The sequence below is a fragment of the Salvelinus alpinus genome, chromosome 18 (genome assembly GCF_045679555.1).
Source record: "Salvelinus alpinus chromosome 18, SLU_Salpinus.1, whole genome shotgun sequence".
Lineage (NCBI taxonomy): Eukaryota > Metazoa > Chordata > Actinopteri > Salmoniformes > Salmonidae > Salvelinus > Salvelinus alpinus.
The window spans coordinates 50517395-50540841 of NC_092103.1; the positions used below are offsets into that span (position 1 = coordinate 50517395).

The 23447-nt window shown below is 45.2% G+C and overlaps 1 protein-coding gene across 1 annotated transcript in view; it reads right to left on the bottom strand.

Moving 5' to 3' along the window:
* The window catches only part of LOC139544447 (A-kinase anchor protein 2-like), a 148915-nt gene extending 146277 nt beyond the window's left edge, over window positions 1-2638 (bottom strand). Inside the window, exon 1 of the mRNA XM_071351556.1 lies at window positions 1784-2638. The gene's annotated coding sequence lies outside the window, so the exon portion shown is untranslated. The remainder of the gene's footprint in view (window positions 1-1783) is intronic.
* Window positions 2639-23447: the final 20809 nt, after the last annotated feature.

Consider the following 23447-nt stretch of genomic DNA (forward strand, 5'->3'; position numbering starts at 1 on the left):
GAATTAGTAACCCATAGCATGCAGACAGAGAAATATAGAATTAGAGACACATAACATAGAATTAGAGACACATAGCATGCAGACAGAGAAATATAGAATTAGTAACACATAGCATGCAGACAGAGAAACATAGAACAAGAGATACGTAGCATGCAGACAGAGAAACATAGAACAAGAGATACGTAGCATGCAGACAGAGAAACATAGAACAAGAGATACGTAGCATGCAGACAGAGAAACATAGAACAAGAGATACGTAGCATGCAGACAGAGAAACATAGAACAAGAGATACGTAGCATGCAGACAGAGAAACATAGAACAAGAGATACGTAGCATGCAGACAGAGAAACATAGAACAAGAGATACGTAGCATGCAGACAGAGAAACATAGAACAAGAGATACGTAGCATGCAGACAGAGAAACATAGAACAAGAGATACGTAGCATGCAGACAGAGGAATAGCACAAAAAGCAACAATGTTTCCACACCTCACCTGCTACACACAAGAAGGAAAGCGACAATACACAGCTAGGGATGATGTTGACTAGTCTGATTGACCTTTAGCCATATCTTTATGTTTTTTTTGAAATTGTGATAGGTGATGCAGTTATGTGTGTCTGTTGGCAGTGTATTCCAGACATGGGAAGCTCTCACAGAGAAAGCAGATGGACTAAAGGTGCTTTTCCTTAAGGGAACTATAGTCACCTCTCATGGCAGACCTTGTGGATCTGCTGCCATGGGTTTTTAACTAAAATACTGAGTGGAGGGAGAGGAGCCTGGCCATTTAGGATCTTGAATACAAGACATGCGTCGGTCTTTTGTACAATATTTCTGAGGATGTAACAGTGATGATGGCTATTGGGCTTCCTATCAAGCACTTTGAGAGCCTGTTTGTAGACAGACTGAATGGGTTTTAATGTTGTACAGTAAGCTTGGGCCCAACTAGTCAAGCAGTATGTTAAGTGGGGGAGTATCATAGATTTGAAGTACAGTTTTGTTACCTCTGTAGTCAAACAATTTCATATAAATCAAAAATGAGCGAGGTTGAATTTGGTCATTTGAGTTGCCTTTTTCACCTGCTTTTAATAGAGAGGTTTGAATCAAGTACGATGCCAAAATCAGATACCACCTGGAGCTTCTCCCCTGATACACAGACATCTGGCTTAGTAGCATCAGATACCAGCTGGAGCTTCTCCCCTGACACACAGACATCTGGCTCAGTAGCATCAGATACCAGCTGGAGCTTCTCCCCTGACACACAGACATCTGGCCCAGTAGCATCAGATACCACCTGGAGCTTCTCCCCTGACACACAGACATCTGGCCCAGTAGCATCAGATACCAGCTGGAGCTTCTCCCCTGACACACAGACATCTGGCTCAGTAGCATCAGATACCAGCTGGAGCTTCTCCCCTGGCACACAGACATCTGGCTCAGTAGCATCAGATACCAGCTGGAGCTTCTCCCCTGACACACAGACATCTGGCTCAGTAGCATCAGATACCACCTGGAGCTTCTCCCCTGACACACAGACATCTGGCTCAGTAACATCAGTTGTCACCTTTGTGAAGGACATGCAGACAGTGTTTTTCACATTGAGATTCAAACATGAATTACTGAGCCACTTTGTACCTTCCTATTGGTGAGTCTGTGGGTTGCCACATTGTACCTCCCTCACTCTCCGTTAGCTAGCTACTACCCGTTACCCCTCCCTGGTCCTAGTACTGTCCTCCCTTGGCTCCGGTCCAACCCTCTCCTTCCTCCCCCCACCCAGCACCTACCAGGTTTATTTGGCTGCTCCCCAGAGGCAGGTGCTGTTGAGGCTGTGGCCTGATGAGGAGAAGTGGTGGAGGAGTCTCTGATGTCTGGCAGCTGGTTGAGGAGCTGGTCTGGCAGCTGGTTTAGGAGCTGGTCTGGCAGCTGGTTGAGGAGCTGGTCGGGGAGCTGGTCGGGGAGCTGGTCGAGGAGCTGGTCGGGGAGCTGGTCGGGCAGCTGGTCGAGGAGCTGGTCTGGCAGCTGGTTGAGGAGCTGGTCGGGGAGCTGGTTGAGGAGCTGGTCTGGCAGCTGGTCGGGGAGCTGGTCGAGGAGCTGGTCGAGGAGCTGGTCGGGGAGCTGGTCGGGCAGCTGGTCGGGGAGCTGGTCGAGGAGCTGGTCTGGCAGCTGGTTGAGGAGCTGGTCGGGGAGCTGGTCGAGGAGCTGGTCGAGGAGCTGGTCGGGGAGCTGGTCGAGCAGCTGGTCGAGGAGCTGGTCTGGGAGCTGGTTGAGGAGCTGGTCTGGCAGCTGGTTGAGGAGCTGGTCTGGCAGCTGGTTGAGGAGCTGGTCTGGCAGCTGGTTGAGGAGCTGGTCGGGGAGCTGGTCGAGGAGCTGGTCTGGCAGCTGGTTGAGGAGCTGGTCGGGGAGCTGGTCGGGGAGCTGGTCGAGGAGCTGGTCGGGGAGCTGGTCGGGCAGCTGGTCGAGGAGCTGGTCTGGCAGCTGGTTGAGGAGCTGGTCGGGGAGCTGGTCGGGGAGCTGGTCGAGGAGCTGGTCGGGGAGCTGGTCGGGCAGCTGGTCGAGGAGCTGGTCTGGCAGCTGGGGTGAGGCGTTACTCACAGCATCTGGTTGGGGCGGAGAGCAGGAGAGGAAGTCAGACTGGACCCTCCCATCCCAGCACGCACTCAATCTCTCTCCCTTTGTATCGGTCCCTTTCTCGCCCCCCCCCCCCCCCTCTCTCTTCCTCTCTCTCTGTATTCCTCTCGCCCTCTCCCTCCCCCCTCTATCACTCTTCCCCTCTCTTTCCCTCTCTTCCCCCCTCTCCTCCCCTCCCTCTCTATCTTTCTCTATCTATCTCTCTCTCTCTGTATTCCTCTCCCCCCTCTCTCTCTCCCTCTCTCTCTCTGTAACTCTCTCTCTGTATCTCTCTCTGTAACTCTTTCTCTTCATTCCCCCAGCCCAGTGCTACGTTCAGCAGAATGTGTAGAGAGGTGTATTAGAGGGGATCAAAGCGGCCCTGGGTTGGGGGGATTCCCTGTGAATAGGTGGATCAGGGGAAACAAAGTACAGGGCTACTGTCTTATGTTGGTGCACTCAATGGTACCGCTGAGGCAGGAAACGATCCAAGGGGCTAATGTGGCAGAGAGAGAGAGAGACAGAGAGAGACAGAGAGACAGAGAGTAGAGATAGTAGGGAGAGAGCAAAGAGAGAGTAGAGAGAGAGAGTAGAGAGCAGAGAGAGAGTAGAGAGAGAGAGTAGAGAGCAGAGAGAGAGTAGAGAGAGAGAGTAGAGAGAGAGAGAGAGTAGAGAGAGAGAGAGAGTAGAGAGCAAGAGAGAGAGAGTAGAGAGAGAGTAGAGAGAGAGAGTAGAGAGCGAGAGAGAGAGTAGAGAGAGAGAGAGTAGAGAGCGAGAGAGAGAGAGTAGAGAGAGAGAGAGTAGAGAGCAGAAAGAGAGAATAGAAGGAGAGAGAGAGGGAGAAAGAGGGGAAGATCAGAGAGAGAGGGGGAGAGAGGGAGAGGGGAGAGAGGGAGAGATCAGAGAGAGAGGGGGGGAGAGAGACAGAGCAGAGTGTGTGTGTGTGTGTGGTATGTGGTGTGTGTGTGTGTGGTGTGTAGTGTGTGTAGTGTGTGTGTAGTGTGGTGTGTGTGGTGTGTAGTGCAGTGTGTAGTGTAGTGTAGTGTGTATTGTGGTATGGTGTAGAAGGTATATCAGGGGCACATGGCATGGAGCTGTTGATCGTGAACATATTTGAATAACCATGGTAACCATCCACTTCATTAAAGCTTTCATGTGCTATCCTCTGAAATCATTTCAACACAACTTACATCAATAAATCAACGTGATCAATAAATCTACGTGATCAATAATTCTACGTGATCAATAAATCAACGTGGTCAATAAATCTACGTGATCAATAAATCAACGTGATCAATAATTCTACGTGATCAATAAATCTACGTGATCAATAAATCAACGTGATCAATAATTCTACGTGATCAATAAATCTACGTGATCAATAAATCAACGTGATCAATAAATCAACGTGATCAATAATGATCAACAGTATGTAAATAATAGATCACTCACCATGCTCATTCTGGAGACTCTGGAGAGAAAAGAGACATGAAGAGACACGATGAGACATGATGAGACACGAAGAGACATGAAGAGACATGAAGAGACACGATGAGACATGAAGAGTCACGATGAGACATGATGAGACACCAAGAGACATGATGAGACATGAAGAGACATGATGAGACATGAAGAGACACGATGAGACATGATGAGACATGAAGAGACATGATGAGACACGATGAGACACCAAGAGACATGATGAGACATGAAGAGACACGATGAGACATGAAGAGACACGATGAGACATGATGAGACATGAAGAGACATGATGAGACATGAAGAGACACGATGAGACATGAAGAGACATGAAGAGACACGAAGAGACACGAAGAGACACCAAGAGACATGATGAGACATGAAGAGACACGATGAGACATGATGAGACATGAAGAGACATGATGAGACATGATGAGACATGAAGAGACATGAAGAGACACGATGAGACATGATGAGACATGAAGAGACACGATGAGACATGAAGAGACATGAAGAGACACGAAGAGACACGAAGAGACACGAAGAGACATGATGAGACACGAAGAGACATGAAGAGACACCAAGAGACATGATGAGACATGAAGAGACATGATGAGACATGATGAGACATGAAGAGACATGAAGAGACACGATGAGACATGATGAGACATGAAGAGACACGATGAGACATGAAGAGACATGAAGAGACACGAAGAGACACCAAGAGACATGATGAGACATGAAGAGACACGAAGAGACACGAAGAGACATGATGAGACACGAAGAGACATGAAGAGACACCAAGAGACATGATGAGACATGAAGAGACACGAAGAGACATGAAGAGACATGATGAGACACGAAGAGACATGATGAGACACGAAGAGACATGATGAGACACGAAGAGACATGAAGAGACACCAAGAGACATGATGAGACATGAAGAGACACGAAGAGACATGAAGAGACATGATGAGACATGATGAGACATGAAGAGACATGAAGAGACATGATGAGACATGAAGAGACATGAAGAGACATGAAGAGACATGAAGAGACACGATGAGACATGAAGAGACACGATGAGACATGAAGAGACATGAAGAGACACGAAGAGACATGAAGAGACACGAAGAGACATGATGAGACACGAAGAGACATGAAGAGACATGAAGAGACATGATGAGACATGAAGAGACACGAAGAGACATGATGAGACACGAAGAGACATGAAGAGACACCAAGAGACATGATGAGACACGAAGAGACATGAAGAGACATGAAGAGACATGATGAGACATGAAGAGACACGAAGAGACATGATGAGACACGAAGAGACATGAAGAGACACCAAGAGACATGAAGAGACATGAAGAGACATGATGAGACATGAAGAGACACGAAGAGACATGATGAGACACGAAGAGACATGAAGAGACACCAAGAGACATGATGAGACATGAAGAGACACGATGAGACACGAAGAGACATGAAGAGACATGAAGAGACACGATGAGACACCAAGAGACACCAAGAGACATGAAGAGATAAGACAAACATTTCTAAATGATTTGACAATTGCTTTACTGATTGTAAAGTGCTTCACCGATTACTGGAATCATTTTAACAATCAGTAAAGCACTTAACAATCAGTAAAGCAATTGGTAAAGCACTTTACAATATCTAAAGCAATTGGTAAAGCACTTTACAATATCTAAAGCAATTGGTAAAGCACTTTACAATATCTAAAGCATTTGGTAAAGCACCAATAGCTTTCATGATTGTAATGTGCTTTCCTGATTGTAAAGTGCTTTCCTGATTGTAAAGTGCTTTCCTGATTGTAAAGTGCTTTCCTGATTGTAAAGTGCTTTACTGATTGTAAAGTGCTTTACTGATTGTATTGACAGTGCATTGAAGCTGAAATCTTAAAAGAAAAGAAAAACTCCCACATGTCAAGTATGACTTTATTGAGCTCATCTTTTGGCAACTGGTCATTAAACTTACCATTAACATTATATTGGTTTGATACGAGACATTTATTTTCATTGACAATTTTTTATCAACTAATACAAAACTAGAATATAAGCAAGAGTTCTAAAGGTCTGCAGGTATATGACAGAGCAGTCTGTGGAGGGATCATTTAGTCACAGGTCTGCAGTTATATAACAGAGCAGTCTGTGGAGGGATCATTTAGTCACAGGTCTGCAGTTATATGACAGAGCAGTCTGTGGAGGGATCATTTAGTCACAGGTCTGCAGTTATATAACAGAGCAGTCTGTGGAGCGATCATTTAGTCACAGGTCTGCAGTTATATGACAGAGCAGTCTGTGGAGGGATCATTTAGTCACAGGTCTGCAGTTATATGACAGAGCAGTCTGTGGAGGGATCATTTAGTCACAGGTTTGCAGTTATATGACAGAGCAGTCTGTGGAGGGATCATTTAGTCACAGGTCTGCAGGTATATGACAGAGCAGTCTGTGGAGGGATCATTTAGTCACAGGTCTGCAGTTATATGACAGAGCAGTCTGTGGAGGGATCATTTAGTCACAGGTCTGCAGTTATATGACAGAGCAGTCTGTGGAGGGATCATTTAGTCACAGGTCTGCAGTTATATGACAGAGCAGTCTGTGGAGGGATCATGCAGTCACAGTAGGCTGAAACTACTAAGGCTGTGTCCTAAACGGTACCCTAATCACTAGACTTCTGGTCCAAAAAGTGCACTATATAGGGAATAAGATGCCATTTTGGACTTAGCCTTAAAGTGATATTTTGTGTCCATAAATATATGAATGTTCTCTTACTTTCTGTAGGTCTTCTATGGACCTCTCTGTCTTCCTCAGTCTCTCCCTGAGGGTCTGCTCCTTAGCTGAGATATGACACTCCTCACTCTCCAAAAGACCCATCTCTGACTCCAACCTAGAATGACAGAACAGGAAAAACATAATCTGTGTGAATACAGATCTATAATGTAGAATGACAGAACAGGAAGAACATCATCTCTGTTAATACAGATCTATAAGATAGAATGACAGAATAGGAAGTACATCATCTGTTAATACAGATCTATAATATAGAATGACAGAACAGGAATTACATCATCTGTTAATACAGTTCTATAAGATAGAATGACAGAACAGCAACAGAACACATTCTCAGTTGCCCTGTCACTATCAGTAATCCTGTAGAACACATCTCACTGTCCTGAGTCCTGTAGAACACATCTCACTGTCCTGAGTCCTGTAGAACACATCTCACTGCCCTGAGTCCTGTAGAACACATCTCACTGTCCTGTAGAACACATCTCACTGCCCTGAGTCCTGTAGAACACATCTCACTGTCCTGAGTCCTGTAGAACACATCTCACTGTCCTGAGTCCTGTAGAACACATCTCACTGTCCTGTAGAACACATCTCACTGTCCTGAGTCCTGTAGAACACATCTCACTGTCCTGAGTCCTGTAGAACACATCTCACTGTCCTGAGTCCTGTAGAACACATCTCACTGCCCTTAGTCCTGTAGAATACATCTCACTGTCCTGTAGAACACATCTCACTGTCCTGAGTCCTGTAGAACACATCTCACTGCCCTGAGTCCTGTAGAACACATCTCACTGTCCTGAGTCCTGTAGAACACATCTCACTGTCCTGTAGAACACATCTCACTGTCCTGAGTCCTGTAGAACACATCTCACTGCCCTGAGTCCTGTAGAACACATCTCACTGTCCCGAGTCCTGTAGAACACATCTCACTGTCCTGAGTCCTGTATAACACATCTCACTGTCCTGAGTCCTGTATAACACATCTCACTGTCCTGAGTCCTGTAGAACACATCTCACTGCCCTGAGTCCTGTAGAACACATCTCACTGTCATGTAGAACACATCTCACTGTCCTGAGTCCTGTAGAACACATCTCACTGTCCTGAGTCCTGTATAACACATCACACTGTCCTGAGTCCTGTAAAACACATCTCACTGTCCTGAGTCCTGTAGAACACATCATACTGCCCTGAGTCCTGTAGAACACATCTCACTGTCCTGAGTCCTGTAGAATACATCTCACTGCCCTGAGTCCTGTAGAACACATTTCACTGCCCTGAGTCCTGTATAACACATCTCACTGTCCTGAGTCCTGTAAAACACATCTCACTGTCCTGAGTCCTGTAGAACACATCATACTGCCCTGAGTCCTGTATAACACATCACACTGTCCTGAGTCCTGTAAAACACATCTCACTGTCCTGAGTCCTGTAGAACACATCTCACTGTCCTGAGTCCTGTAGAACACATCTCACTGTCCTGAGTCCTGTAGAATACATCTCACTGCCCTGAGTCCTGTAGAACACATTTCACTGCCCTGAGTCCTGTATAACACATCTCACTGTCCTGAGTCCTGTAGAACACATCTCACTGCCCTGAGTCCTGTAGAACACATCTCACTGTCCTGAGTCCTGTAGAACACATCTCACTGTCCTGAGTCCTGTAGAACACATCTCACTGCCCTGAGTCCTGTAGAACACATCTCACTGCCCTGAGTCCTGTAGAACACATCTCACTGTCCTGAGTCCTGTAGAACACATCTCACTGTCCTGTAGAACACATCTCACTGCCCTGAGTCCTGTAGAACACATCTCACTGCCCTGAGTCCTGTAGAACACATCTCACTGTCCTGAGTCCTGTAGAACACATCTCACTGTCCTGTAGAACACATCTCACTGTCCTGAGTCCTGTAGAACACATCTCACTGTCCTGAGTCCTGTAGAACACATCTCACTGCCCTGAGTCCTGTAGAACACATCACACTGTCTTGAGTCCTGTAGAACACATCTCACTGTCCTGAGTCCTGTAGAACACATCTCACTGTCCTGAGTCCTGTAGAACACATCTCACTGTCCTGAGTCCTCTATAACACATCTCACTGTCCTGAGTCCTGTAGAACACATCTCACTGTCCTGAGTCCTCTATAACACATCTCACTGTCCTGAGTCCTGTAGAACACATCTCACTGTCCTGAGTCCTGTAGAACACATCTCACTGCCCTGAGTCCTGTAGAACACATTTCACTGTCCTGAGTCCTCTATAACACATCTCACTGTCCTGAGTCCTGTAGAACACATCTCACTGTCCTGAGTCCTGTAGAACACATCTCACTGTCCTGAGTCCTGTAGAACACATCTCACTGTCCTGAGTCCTGTAGAACACATCTCACTGTCCTGAGTACTGTAGAACACATCTCACTGTCCTGAGTCCTGTAGAACACATCTCACTGTCCTGAGTCCTGTAGAACACATCATACTGTCCTGAGTCCTCTATAACACATCTCACTGTCCTGAGTCCTGTAGAACACATCTCACTGTCCTGAGTCCTGTAGAACACATCTCACTGTCCTGAGTCCTGTAGAACACATCTCACTGTCCTGAGTCCTCTATAACACATCTCACTGTCCTGAGTCCTGTAGAACACATCTCACTGTCCTGAGTCCTGTAGAACACATCTCACTGTCCTGAGTCCTGTAGAACACATCTCACTGTCCTGAGTCCTGTAGAACACATCTCACTGTCCTGAGTCCTGTAGAACACATCTCACTGTCCTGAGTCCTGTAGAACACATCTCACTGTCCTGAGTCCTGTAGAACACATCTCACTGTCCTGAGTCCTGTAGAACACATCTCACTGTCCTGAGTCCTGTAGAACACATCACACTGTCCTGAGTCCTGTAGAACACATCTCACTGCCCTGAGTCCTGTAGAACACATCTCACTGCCCTTTAGAACACATCTGACTGAGACAGCTCAGATCGACATGCAGGGTGTAAATAATCTGTATATAATGTGTATATCAGCAGGGTGTATATAATGTGTCTATATGCAGGGTGTGTATAATGTGTATATAATGTGTATATATGCAGGGTGTATATAATGTGTATATATGCAGGGTGTATATAATGTGTATATATTGTGTATATATGCAGGGTGTATATAATGTGTATATATGCAGGGTGTATATAATGTGTATATGCAGGGTGTTTATACTGTGTATATATGCAGGTTGTACATACTGTGTATATAATGTATATATATATGGAGGGTGTATATACATGCATGGTGTATATAATGTGTATATATGCAGGGTGTATATCATGTGAAAATATGCAGGGTGTATATACTGTGCATATATGCAGAGTGTATCTACTGTAAATATGCAGGGTGTATATAATGTGTATATATGCAGGGTGTATATACTGTGTATATGCTGTGTATACATGCAGGGTTTATATAATGTGTATATAGTGTGTATATATGCAGGGTGTATATAATGTGTATATAGTTTGTATATATGCAGGGTGTATATAATGTGTATATATGCAGGGTGTATATAATGTGTATATATTGTGTATATATGCAGGGTGTATATAATGTGTATATAGTTTGTATATATGCAGGGTGTACATAATGTGTATATAGTGTGTATATATGCAGGGTGTGTATAATGTCTAAATAATGTGTATATAGTGTGTATATATGCAGGGTGTATATAATGTGTATATATGCAGGGTGTATATAATGTGTATATAGTGTGTATATATGCAGGGTGTATATAATGTGTATATAGTGTGTATATATGCAGGGTGTATATAATGTGTATATAGTGTGTATATATGCAGGGTGTATATAATGTGTATATATGCAGGGTGTATATAATGTGTATATAGTGTGTATATATGCAGGGTGTATATAATGTGTATATAGTGTGTATATATGCAGGGTGTATATAATGTGTATATAGTGTGTATATATGCAGGGTGTATATAATGTGTATATAGTGTGTATATATGCAGGGTGTATATAATATGTATATAGTGTGTATATATGCAGGGTGTATATAATGTGTATATAGTGTGTATATATGCAGGGTGTATATAATGTGTATATATGCAGGGTGTATATAATGTGTATATAGTGTGTATATATGCAGGGTGTATATAATGTGTATATAGTGTGTATATATGCAGGGTGTATATAATGTGTATATAGTGTGTATATATGCAGGGTGTATATAATGTGTATATAATGGTTATATATGCAGGGTGTATATAGTGTGTATATATGCAGGGTGTATATAATGTGTATATATGCAGGGTGTATATAATGTGTATATAGTTTGTATATATGCAGGGTTTACATAATGTGTATATAGTGTGTATATATGCAGGGTGTATATAATGTGTATATATGCAGGGTGTATATAATGTGTATATAATGTGTATATATGCAGGGTGTATATAATGTGTATATAGTGTGTATATATGCAGGGTGTATATAATGTGTATATAGTGTGTATATATGCAGGGTGTATATAATGTGTATATAGTGTGTATATATGCAGGGTGTATATAATGTGTATATAGTGTGTATATATGCAGGGTGTATATAATGTGTATATATGCAGGGTGTATATAATGTGTATATAGTGTGTATATATGCAGGGTGTATATAATGTGTATATAATGTGTATATATGCAGGGTGTATATAATGTGTATATAGTGTGTATATATGCAGGGTGTATATAATGTGTATATAGTGTGTATATATGCAGGGTGTATATAATGTGTATATAGTGTGTATATATGCAGGGTGTATATAATGTGTATATAATGTGTATATATGCAGGGTGTATATAATGTGTATATAGTGTGTATATATGCAGGGTGTATATAATGTGTATATAGTGTGTATATATGCAGGGTGTATATACTATGCAGGTGATTGATTGTATCTGTCACGTTCAAAAGTCTTGATCAAGGCCATGGTCTTTATTTTAGTTGTTCCTGAAACTGTACAGAACCTTGAATGTAATTAATCTGAACTGAGCAGGAACATCCTTGTAGCATGCATCACACACACACACACACACACACACACACACACACACACACACACACACACACACACACACACACACACACACACACACACACACACACACACACACACACACACACACACACACACACACACACACACACACACACATTCCTGATTTCCCAGAGGACCTGGATCTGGGTAATTCTTAATGCTGACAGCCAATCAGGAAGCAGCGTTCGGAGGAATCCGCTCTGCCTCCTCCCTGGTCATTTCCTGCCATTGTTTAGTCCTGGAGGTTCTAGAACACCTCGGAGGTTCCATGGTCAGCCATAACAAAGACAAGGACGCTTCCCACGATATCAACACTTATTACACACTAAGTCGTGAATACTGGAGAATAGACTATTGTCTCAGCTACTTGACGTCGATTGGCTTGTTGATATCTAGTCTGAAGGGGAGGTTGTTGTGGGTTGTAGGCCGTGAACTTTCTCCACAGTGCTGTATTGTCATGTGGTGGCCAGGGTTAATACAATATCTGCCCTGTGGGCCATGGTGAATAGTAGTGCACTATATAGGGAATAGGGAGCCATATAGGACATAACCCATCAGCTGTCTTGGCTGTCATTACACCTGTCTCTCTGTCTGTCATTACACCTGTCTCTCTGTCTGTCATTACACCTGTCTCTCTGTCTGTCATTACACCTGTCTCTCTGTCTGTCATTACACCTGTCTCTCTGTCTGTCATTACACCTGTCTCTCTGTCTGTCATTACACCTGTCTCTCTGTCTGTCATTACACCTGTCTCTCTGTCTGTCATTACACCTGTCTCTCTGTCTGTCATTACACCTGTCTCTCTGTCTGTCATTACACCTCTCTCTCTGTCTGTCATTACACCTGTCTCTCTGTCTGTCATTACACCTGTCTCTCTGTCTGTCATTACACCTGTCTCTCTGTCTGTCATTACACCTGTCTCTCTGTCTGTCATTACACCTCTCTCTCTGTCTGTCATTACACCTGTCTCTCTGTCTGTCATTACACCTCTCTCTCTGTCTGTCATTACACCTGTCTCTCTGTCTGTCATTACACCTGTCTCTCTGTCTGTCATTACACCTGTCTCTCTGTCTGTCATTACACATGTCTCTCTGTCTGCCATTACACCTGTCTCTCTGTCTGTCATTACACCTGTCTCTCTGCCTTGTCTGTCATTACACCTGTCTCTCTGCCTTGTCTGTCATTACACCTGTCTCTCTGTCTGTCATTACACCTGTCTCTCTGTCTTGTCTGTCATTACACCTGTCTCTCTGTCTTGTCTGTCATTACACCTGTCTCTCTGCCTTGTCTGTCATTACACCTGTCTCTCTGTCTGTCAGTACACCTGTCTCTCTGTCTTGTCTGTCATTGCACTTGTCTCTCTGTCTTGTCTGTCATTACACCTGTCTCTCTGTCTTGTCTGTCATTATACCTGTCTCTCTGTCTTGTCTGTCATTACACCTGTCTCTCTGTCTTGTCTGTCATTACACCTGTCTCTCTGTCTTGTCTGTCAGTACACCTGTCTCTCTGTCGGTCATTACACCTGTCTCTCTGTCTTGTCTGTCATTACACCTGTCTCTCTGTCTGTCATTACACCTGTCTCTCTGTCTGTCATTACACCTCTCTCTCTGTCTGTCATTACACCTGTCTCTCTGTCTGTCATTACACCTGTCTCTCTGTCTGTCATTACACCTGTCTCTCTGTCTGTCATTACACCTGTCTCTCTGTCTGTCATTACACCTCTCTCTCTGTCTGTCATTACACCTGTCTCTCTGTCTGTCATTACACCTCTCTCTCTGTCTGTCATTACACCTGTCTCTCTGTCTGTCATTACACCTGTCTCTCTGTCTGTCATTACACCTGTCTCTCTGTCTGTCATTACACATGTCTCTCTGTCTGCCATTACACCTGTCTCTCTGTCTGTCATTACACCTGTCTCTCTGCCTTGTCTGTCATTACACCTGTCTCTCTGCCTTGTCTGTCATTACACCTGTCTCTCTGTCTGTCATTACACCTGTCTCTCTGTCTTGTCTGTCATTACACCTGTCTCTCTGTCTTGTCTGTCATTACACCTGTCTCTCTGCCTTGTCTGTCATTACACCTGTCTCTCTGTCTGTCAGTACACCTGTCTCTCTGTCTTGTCTGTCATTGCACTTGTCTCTCTGTCTTGTCTGTCATTACACCTGTCTCTCTGTCTTGTCTGTCATTATACCTGTCTCTCTGTCTTGTCTGTCATTACACCTGTCTCTCTGTCTTGTCTGTCATTACACCTGTCTCTCTGTCTTGTCTGTCAGTACACCTGTCTCTCTGTCGGTCATTACACCTGTCTCTCTGTCTTGTCTGTCATTACACCTGTCTCTCTGTCTGTCATTACACCTGTCTCTCTGTCTTGTCTGTCAGTACACCTGTCCCTCTGTCAATACATCATATTTGTCCCTGGTTCATGATGAGAAGACAATGAAGCCTGATGGGTTTGCACAAGGGTGATGAGAGACCTCAGCCAAGACATTCAGTCTAATGAGAAGTCTCAGCCAAGACATTCAGTCTAATGAGAGGTCTCAGCCAAGACATTCAGTCTAATGAGAGGTCTCAGCCAAGACATTCAGCCCGATGAGAGGTCTCAGCCAAGACCTTCAGCCCGATGAGAGGTCTGAGCCAAGACCTTCAGACCGATGAGAGGTCTCAGCCAATACATTCAGCCCGATGAGAGGTCTCAGCCAAGAACTTCAGCCCGATGAGAGGTCTCAGCCAAGAACTTCAGCCCGATGAGAGGTCTCAGCCAAGAACTTCAGCCCGATGAGAGGTCTCAGCCAAGAACTTCAGCCCGATGAGAGGTCTCAGCCAAGACAGTCAGCCCGATGAGAGGTCTCAGCCAAGACATTCAGCCTGATGAGAGGTCTCAGCCAAGACCTTCAGCCCGATGAGAGGTCTCAGCCAAGACCTTCAGCCTAATGAGAGGTCTCAGCCAAGACCTTCAGCCCGATGAAAGGTCTCAGCCAAGAACTTCAGCCCGATGAGAGGTCTCATCCAAGACCTTCAGCCTGATGAGAGGTCTCAGCCAAGACCTTCAGCCTAATGAGAGGTCTCAGCCAACACCTTCAGCCCGATGAGAGGTCTCAGCCAAGACATTCAGCCCGATGAGAGGTCTCAGCCAAGACCTTCAGCCTGATGAGAGGTCTCAGCCAAGACCTTCAGCCTAATGAGAGGTCTCAGCCAACACCTTCAGCCCGATGAGAGGTCTCAGCCAAGACATTCAGCCCGATGAGAGGTCTCAGCCAAGACCTTCAGCCCGATGAGAGGTCTCAGCCAAGACAGTCAGCCCGATAAGAGGTCTCAGCCAAGACCTTCAGCCCGATGAGAGGTCTCAGCCAAGACATTCAGCCCGATGAGAGGTCTCACCACGGTAGTTATTTTATGGCTGGTTATGACACCTACATATGAGTGTCAAAAACCACAAAACCTACCACAAAAGGCAAAACCTTCCATCATGTTATATAACATTTTCTGAAATTGACCATAATAAATTATCATTGTAATTGAGCTCACATTGATGTCAGACGTGCACCTATCCCCAATGCTCTGTTTCTGATGACTGGGGTGAATGCAGGAGCAGATTTCAGGAGCAGGACACCCTCCCGTTGACTGATGACTGGGGTGAATGCAGGAGCATATTTCAGGAGCAGGACACCTTCCCGTTGACTGATGACTGGGGTGAATGCAGGAGCAGATTTCAGGAGCAGGACACCCTCCCGTTGACTGATGACTGGGGTGAATACAGGAGCAGATTTCAGGAGCAGGACACCTTCCCGTTGACTGATGACTGGGGTGAATGCAGGAGCAGATTTCAGGAGCAAGACACCCTCCCGTTGACTGATGACTGGGGTGAATGCAGGAGCAGATTTCAGGAGCAGGACACCCTCCCGTTGACTGATGACTGGGGTGAATGCAGGAGCAGATTTCAGGAGCAGGACACCCTCCCGTTGACTGATGAAGATATGGCATGGTCCTTCAGATCCTCCATTTTTTTTTTTTACAGCTGCACCATTGAGAGCATCTTGACAGGCTGCGTCGTCACTTGGTATGGCAACTGCTTGGCATCCGACTGCAAGGTGTTGCAGAACTCCTCCAGGACTGAGTACTCAACTGAGCTGATTTAAGAGAGCTTCAAAGTGTCCACCTCACCTCTGGACTACCTTAGTTTGGTCCTTTACGAGAGTGGACTGAGTTCTGAGGAGACAGAGAGAGTAACTTGGGCTGTGGGTGACCTTCAGGGCATCATAAATAGTTCTGCATGTCATATCTGTCCGCACAAGATTGTATTTATTGTGCTTTGGGTGATCCACCGTTCATTTTGTAGATGTCGTAGAGCCAACTGACTAGGTATCCCCCTTTCCCTCTCCAACTGACTAGGTATCCCCCTTTCCCTGTACAACTGACTAGGTATCCCCCTTTCCCTCTCCAACTGACTAGGTATCCCCCTTTCCCTGTACAACTGACTAGGTATCCCCCTTTCCAACTGACTAGGTATCCCCCTTTCCCTCTCCAACTGACTAGGTATCCCCCTTTCCCTCTCCAACTGACTAGGTATCCCCCTTTCCCTGTACAACTGACTAGGTATCCCCCTTTCCCTGTACAACTGACTAGGTATCCCCCTTTCCCTGTACAACTGACTAGGTATCCCCCTTTCCCTGTACAACTGACTAGGTATCCCCCTTTCCCTGTACAACTGACTAGGTATCCCCCTTTCCCTGTACAACTGACTAGGTATCCCCCTTTCCCTGTACAACTGACTAGGTATCCCCCTTTCCCTGTACAACTGACTAGGTATCCCCCTTTCCCTGTACAACTGACTAGGTATCCCCCTTTCCCTGTACAACTGACTAGGTATCCCCCTTTCCCTGTACAACTGACTAGGTATCCCCCTTTCCCTGTACAACTGACTAGGTATCCCCCTTTCCCTGTACAACTGACTAGGTATCCCCCTTTCCAACTGACTAGATATCCCCCTTTCCCTTTCCAACTGACTAGGTATCCCCCTTTCCCTGTACAACTGACTAGATATCCCCCTTTCCCTGTACAACTGACTAGGTATCCCCCTTTCCCTGTACAACTGACTAGGTATCCCCCTTTCCCTGTACAACTGACTAGGTATCCCCCTTTCCCTGTACAACTGACTAGGTATCCCCCTTTCCCTGTACAACTGACTAGGTATCCCCCTTTCCAACTGACTAGATATCCCCCTTTCCCTTTCCAACTGACTAGGTATCCCCCTTTCCCTGTACAACTGACTAGGTATCCCCCTTTCCCTGTACAACTGACTAGGTATCCCCCTTTCCAACTGACTAGGTATCCCCCTTTCCCTGTACAACTGACTAGGTATCCCCCTTTCCCTGTACAACTGACTAGGTATCCCCCTTTCCCTGTACAACTGACTAGGTATCCCCCTTTCCCTGTACAACTGACTAGGTATCCCCCTTTCCCTGTACAACTGACTAGGTATCCCCCTTTCCCTGTACAACTGACTAGGTATCCCCCTTTCCCTGTACAACTGACTAGGTATCCCCCTTTCCTTTTACAACTGACTAGGTATCCCCCTTTCCCTCTCCAACTGACTAGGTATCCCCCTTTCCAACTGACTAGGTATCCCCCTTTCCCTTTCCAACTGACTAGGTATCCCCCTTTCCCTTTCCAACTGACTAGATATCCCCCTTTCCAACTGACTAGGTATCCCCCTTTCCCTTTACAACTGACTAGATTTCCCCCTTTCCAACTGACTAGATATCCCCCTTTCCAACTGACTAGATATCCCCCTTTCCCTGTACAACTGACTAGGTATCCCCCTTTCCCCTTTCCCTTTACAACTGACTAGGTATCCCCCTTTCCCTTTACAACTGACTAGATATCCCCCTTTCCAACTGACTAGGTATCCCCCTTTCCAACTGACTAGGTATTCCCCTTTCCCTTTCCAACTGACTAGGTATCCCACTTTCCCTTTACAACTGACTAGATATCCCCCTTTCCAACTGACTAGGTATCCCCCTTTCCCCTTTCCCTTTACAACTGACTAGGTATCCCCCTTTCCCTTTACAACTGACTAGGTATCCCCCTTTCCCTTTACAACTGACTAGATATCCCCCTTTCCAACTGACTAGGTATCCCCCTTTCCCTTTACAACTGACTAGGTATCCCCCTTTCCCTTTACAACTGACTAGGTATCCCCCTTTCCCTTTCCAACTGACTAGGTATCCCCCTTTCCCTTCCCTTAGTCCAGGCGTGACACAACTAGGGCCTGTAGGACCAGTGTGGTTGATTGATATATGTTTATGTCACTGTTTCTGTCACACTCTGTTTTCCTGGACAGACCTCTTCCCATATTGAAAATAAGAATTTGTTCTTAACTGACTTGCCTAGTAAAATAAAGGTAAAAAAAATAAAAAAATAAAAAAAAATAATAATATTAGTAACCATTGAGTCTATATGTTTTAACAATGTTAGCTCTCTTTCTAGGGTGACACCCAGCAGTTTAGTCTCTTCAGCTTGAAGGCTCTACCATGGATGTTTCTCATTAGCTCTGGTCCAGGGCGTTAGTTCAGCTCTACCATGGGTGTTTCTCATTAGCTCTGGTCCAGGGTGTTAGTGCAGCTCTACCATGGATGCTTCTCATTAGCTCTGGTCCAGGGTGTTAGTGCAGCTCTACCATGGATGCTTCTCATTAGCTCTGGTCCAGGGCGTTAGTGCAGCTCTACCATGGGTGCTTCTCATTAGCTCTGGTCCAGGGCGTCACCCAGCCTCATCCGCTTCAGCCCTGTTCCCATTCACATCCAGTCCAAGAGGAAATGCTTTACAATAGATGCTTCCGTTCCTTATGCTTCTAAGCTCAACACTGAATGTATCTGCAGTATATTTGTGAATAATGGTAAACAGAGACAAAAACAGCGACAGAGACAGAGACAGAGACAGAGAGAGAGACAGAAACAGAGAGAGAGACAGAAACAGAGACAGAAAAAGGGGGGGAGAGACAGAGACAGAGAGAGACAGTTAAAATAACAGAGACAGAGAGACAGAGAGACAGAGAGACAGAGAAACAGAGAGAAACAGAAACAGAGAGACAGAGACAGAGACAGAGACAGAGACAGAGACAGAGAGAGAGAGAGAGAGAGAGAGAGAGAGAAACAGAGCAGTGATGTAAAACCACTGTATAACATTTTCCCCGTCTCACATTCACCAGCCATCAGATACTAACAGGAGATTGACTGCCTCTGCTGCTCTCTAGTGATGTAACTGGTAAATACTGCTATTCAGAAGCACTTGAGCACCGATGATTAGTCACGCCACAAACCAGTCAGATGGAGAGAGGACCACACAGCTTCCTGTGAGAAGCCTGATTAGAAAGGTCTGCAGAGAGAAACCACCTCAATAAGCAGTGTCACATTGTGTATTTAGTGTGTCTTTAACTAGAACACTGAGAGGATACAGCTAGAACACGGAGAGGATACAGCTAGAACACTGAGAGGATATCACTGAGAGGATACAGCTAGAACACTGTGAGGATACATCTAGAACACTGAGAGGATATAGCTAGAACACTGAGAGGATATAGCTAGAACACTGAGAGGATACAGCTAGAACACTGAGAGGATACAGCTAGAACACTGAGAGGATACAGCTAGAACACTGAGAGGATACAGCTAGAACACTGAGAGGATACAGCTAGAACACTGAGAGGATACAGCTAGAACACTGAGAGGATATAGCTAGAACACTGAGAGGATATAGCTAGAACACTGAGAGGATACAGCTAGAACACTGAGAGGATACAGCTAGAACACTGAGAGGATACAGCTAGAACACTGAGAGGATACAGCTAGAACACTGAGAGGATACAGCTAGAACACTGAGAGGATACAGCTAGAACACTGAGAGGATACAGCTAGAACACTGAGAGGATACAGCTAGAACACTGAGAGGATACAGCTAGAACACTGAGAGGATACAGCTAGAACACTGAGAGGATATAGCTAGAACACTGAGAGGATACAGCTAGAACACTGAGAGGATACAGCTAGAACACTGAGAGGATACAGCTAGAACACTGAGAGGATACAGCTAGAACACTGAGAGGATACAGCTAGAACACTGAGAGGATACAGCTAGAACACTGAGAGGATACAGCTAGAACACTGAGAGGATACAGCTAGAACACTGAGAGGATACAGCTAGAACACTGAGAGGATACAGCTAGAACACTGAGAGGATACAGCTAGAACACTGAGAGGATACAGCTAGAACACTGAGAGGATACAGCTAGAACACTGAGAGGATACAGCTAGAACACTGAGAGGATACAGCTAGAACACTGAGAGGATACAGCTAGAACACTGAGAGGATACAGCTAGAACACTGAGAGGATACAGCTAGAACACTGAGAGGATACAGCTAGAACACTGAGAGGATACAGCTAGAACACTGAGAGGATACAGCTAGAACACTGAGAGGATATAGCTAGAACACTGAGAGGATATAGCTAGAACACTGAGAGGATACAGCTAGAACACTGAGAGGATACAGCTAGAACACTGAGAGGATACAGCTAGAACACTGAGAGGATACAGCTAGAACACTGAGAGGATACAGCTAGAACACTGAGAGGATACAGCTAGAACACTGAGAGGATATAGCTAGAACACTGAGAGGATACAGCTAGAACACTGAGAGGATACAGCTAGAACACTGTGGATACAGCTAGAACACTGAGAGGATACAGCTAGAGGAGGAGGATGTCTTGCCTGTAACGCACTGCGTTAGACAGCGTTGAGATTGCCTGCAATGACAACAAGCTCAGTCCGATGATGCTGTGTCACACCGCCCCAGACCGAGAAGGACCCTCCACCTCCAAATCGATCCTGCTCCAGAGTACAGGCCTCGGTGTAACTCTCATTCCTTCGACGACAAATGAGATTCTGACCATCACCCCTGGTGAGACAAAACCGCGACTCGTCAGTGAAGACCACTTTTTGCCAGTCCTGTCTGGTCGAGCGACGGTGGGTTTGTGCCCATAGGCGACGTTGTTGCCGGTGATGTCTGGTGAGGACCTGCCTTACAACAGGCCTACAAGCCCTCAGTCCAGCCTCTCTCAGCCTATTGCAGACAGTCTGAGCACTGATGGAGGGATTGTGCGTTCCTGGTGTAACTCGGGCAGTTGTTGTTGGCATCCTGTACCTGTCCCGCAGGTGTGATGTTTGGATGTACCGATCCTGTGCAGGTGTTGCACATGGTCTTCCACTGCGAGGACGATCAGCTGTCCGTGCTGTCTCCCTGTAACGCTGTCTTAGGCGTCTCACAGTACGGACATTGCAATTTATTGCCCTGGCCACATCTGCAGTCCTCATGCCTCCTTGCAGCATGCCTAAGGCACGTTCACACAGATGAACAGGGACCCTGGGCATCTTTCTTTTGGTGTTTTTCAGAGTCAGTAGAATAGCCTCTTTAGTGTCCTTTAAGTTTTTATAACTGTGACCTTAATTGCCTAAGCTGTTTGTGTCTTAACGACAGTTCCAATGTGTTTAAACCCTTTACAATGAAGATCTGTGAAGTTATTTGGATTTTTACAAATTATATTTGAAAGACGGGGTCCTGAAAAAGGGACATTTCAATTTTTTTGCTGAGATTACTATTTTTCTTTCTCAACTGGTAATTGATGCTTCCCATTCACCAATCAAGTGCAGGCAACAGGATATCAGCGCGTCACCCACCACTTTACAATGTGAGCCGGAGACAGTATGCATTTTGAAAACATTCTTAATTGTTTGAAACCTGAATGTTTTATTTCATATTATGAGGTACTGTATGTCTTACCTTACTTCAAAGTAGCTTATCGGCAAAATCAGACCGTGGAAACATGAAGACAATTGTTTGATAAAGACTTCATAGGCAGCACGTGATTTTCAAGTTTGGGGAAGCTTACAATTTATCGGACCATTTCTACCGTTCCGCGTGCCAGTTATGATTTTTTAAATGCACATTTTGATGGAACAGTTCCATTTCAATAATAACGTTTTATCGTTTCTCAAAATCATTGTCACGTGGTTAATTATAAAAATCTGAATTAAAATGATACAAATCTAAAAGTTAAAAGTCAACTAATGCGAGATCACCAGCCTCTGCCATATGGACACATTGATACACCGGGATCCATTGGCTGCTGAAGAAATGAGCTCCTGGAACTCATAGCCTATAGGTCAATGCAGCAGTAGGCATAAAACTTCCATTGCTCTTTCACACCGAGGAAGATGATTATCGAGGGGGAGATTGTTTGAAAGATTCTTCGAATAGACTACTGTGAGGAACTATAGTTTTAATGTATTCTCATTCACAATGAGTTCCTTCATTGCCGCTCAGCAGGCCAGGTAGGCTACTTCTACGGTTGCTCAGGCACACACTCTCCCTCAACATTATCAGGACAGAGAAACCAGACCCATGCTCCCTCAACATTATCAGGACAGAGAAACCAGACCCATGCTCCCTCAACGTTATCAGGACAGAGAAACCAGACCCATGCTCCCCCAACATTATCAGGACAGAGAAACCAGACCCATGCTCCCTCAACGTTATCAGGATAGAGAAACCAGACCCATGCTCCCTCCACATTATCAGGACAGAGAAACCAGACCCATGCCCCCCCCCAACATTATCAGGACAGAGAAACCAGACCCATGCCCCCCCAACATTATCAGGATAGAGAAACCAGACCCATGCCCCCCAACATTATCAGGATAGAGAAACCAGACCCATGCTCCCTCAACATTATCAGGACAGAGAAACCAGACACATGCCCCCCCAACGTTACCAGGACAGAGAAACCAGACCCATGCCCCCCCAACATTATCAGGATAGAGAAACCAGACCCATGCTCCCTCAACATTATCAGGACAGAGAAACCAGACCTATGCTCCTTCCTCACATGGAGCACTCCAAACAAAAAAATATAAAAAAATGACAAAACTTGTAAATGATGGTTATGAAATAAACCCAAACTTATTTCTCACAAGTGTAGCAGGTGAACTCTGCAAACAACGTTTCCAATCAGAGAATGAGAAAGTGAAATGGCTAAAGGCCTAATTAGTAATACCTGCATTAAGAGAAATACATGTCACCAAATGACAGAGATTAACAGTACATTTCCTACTGGTGACATATGTAATGGGGAACTGGTCAAAATAAAAGGCAAACAATTCACACAATGAAACAATGAATGTGCATGAAATGGTGGAAGAAAGCTGAGCCATTCTGGAGACAAGAGAGCCTGTCTTCCCATTGTCCTGGTCCTAAATCTGTCTTCCCATTGTCCTGATCCCAGATCTGTTTCCCATTGTCCTGATCCTGGATCCTTCTTCCCATTGTTCTGGTCCCAGATCTGTTTTCTCATTGTCATGGTCCTAAATCTGTCTTCCCATTGTACTGATCCCAGAT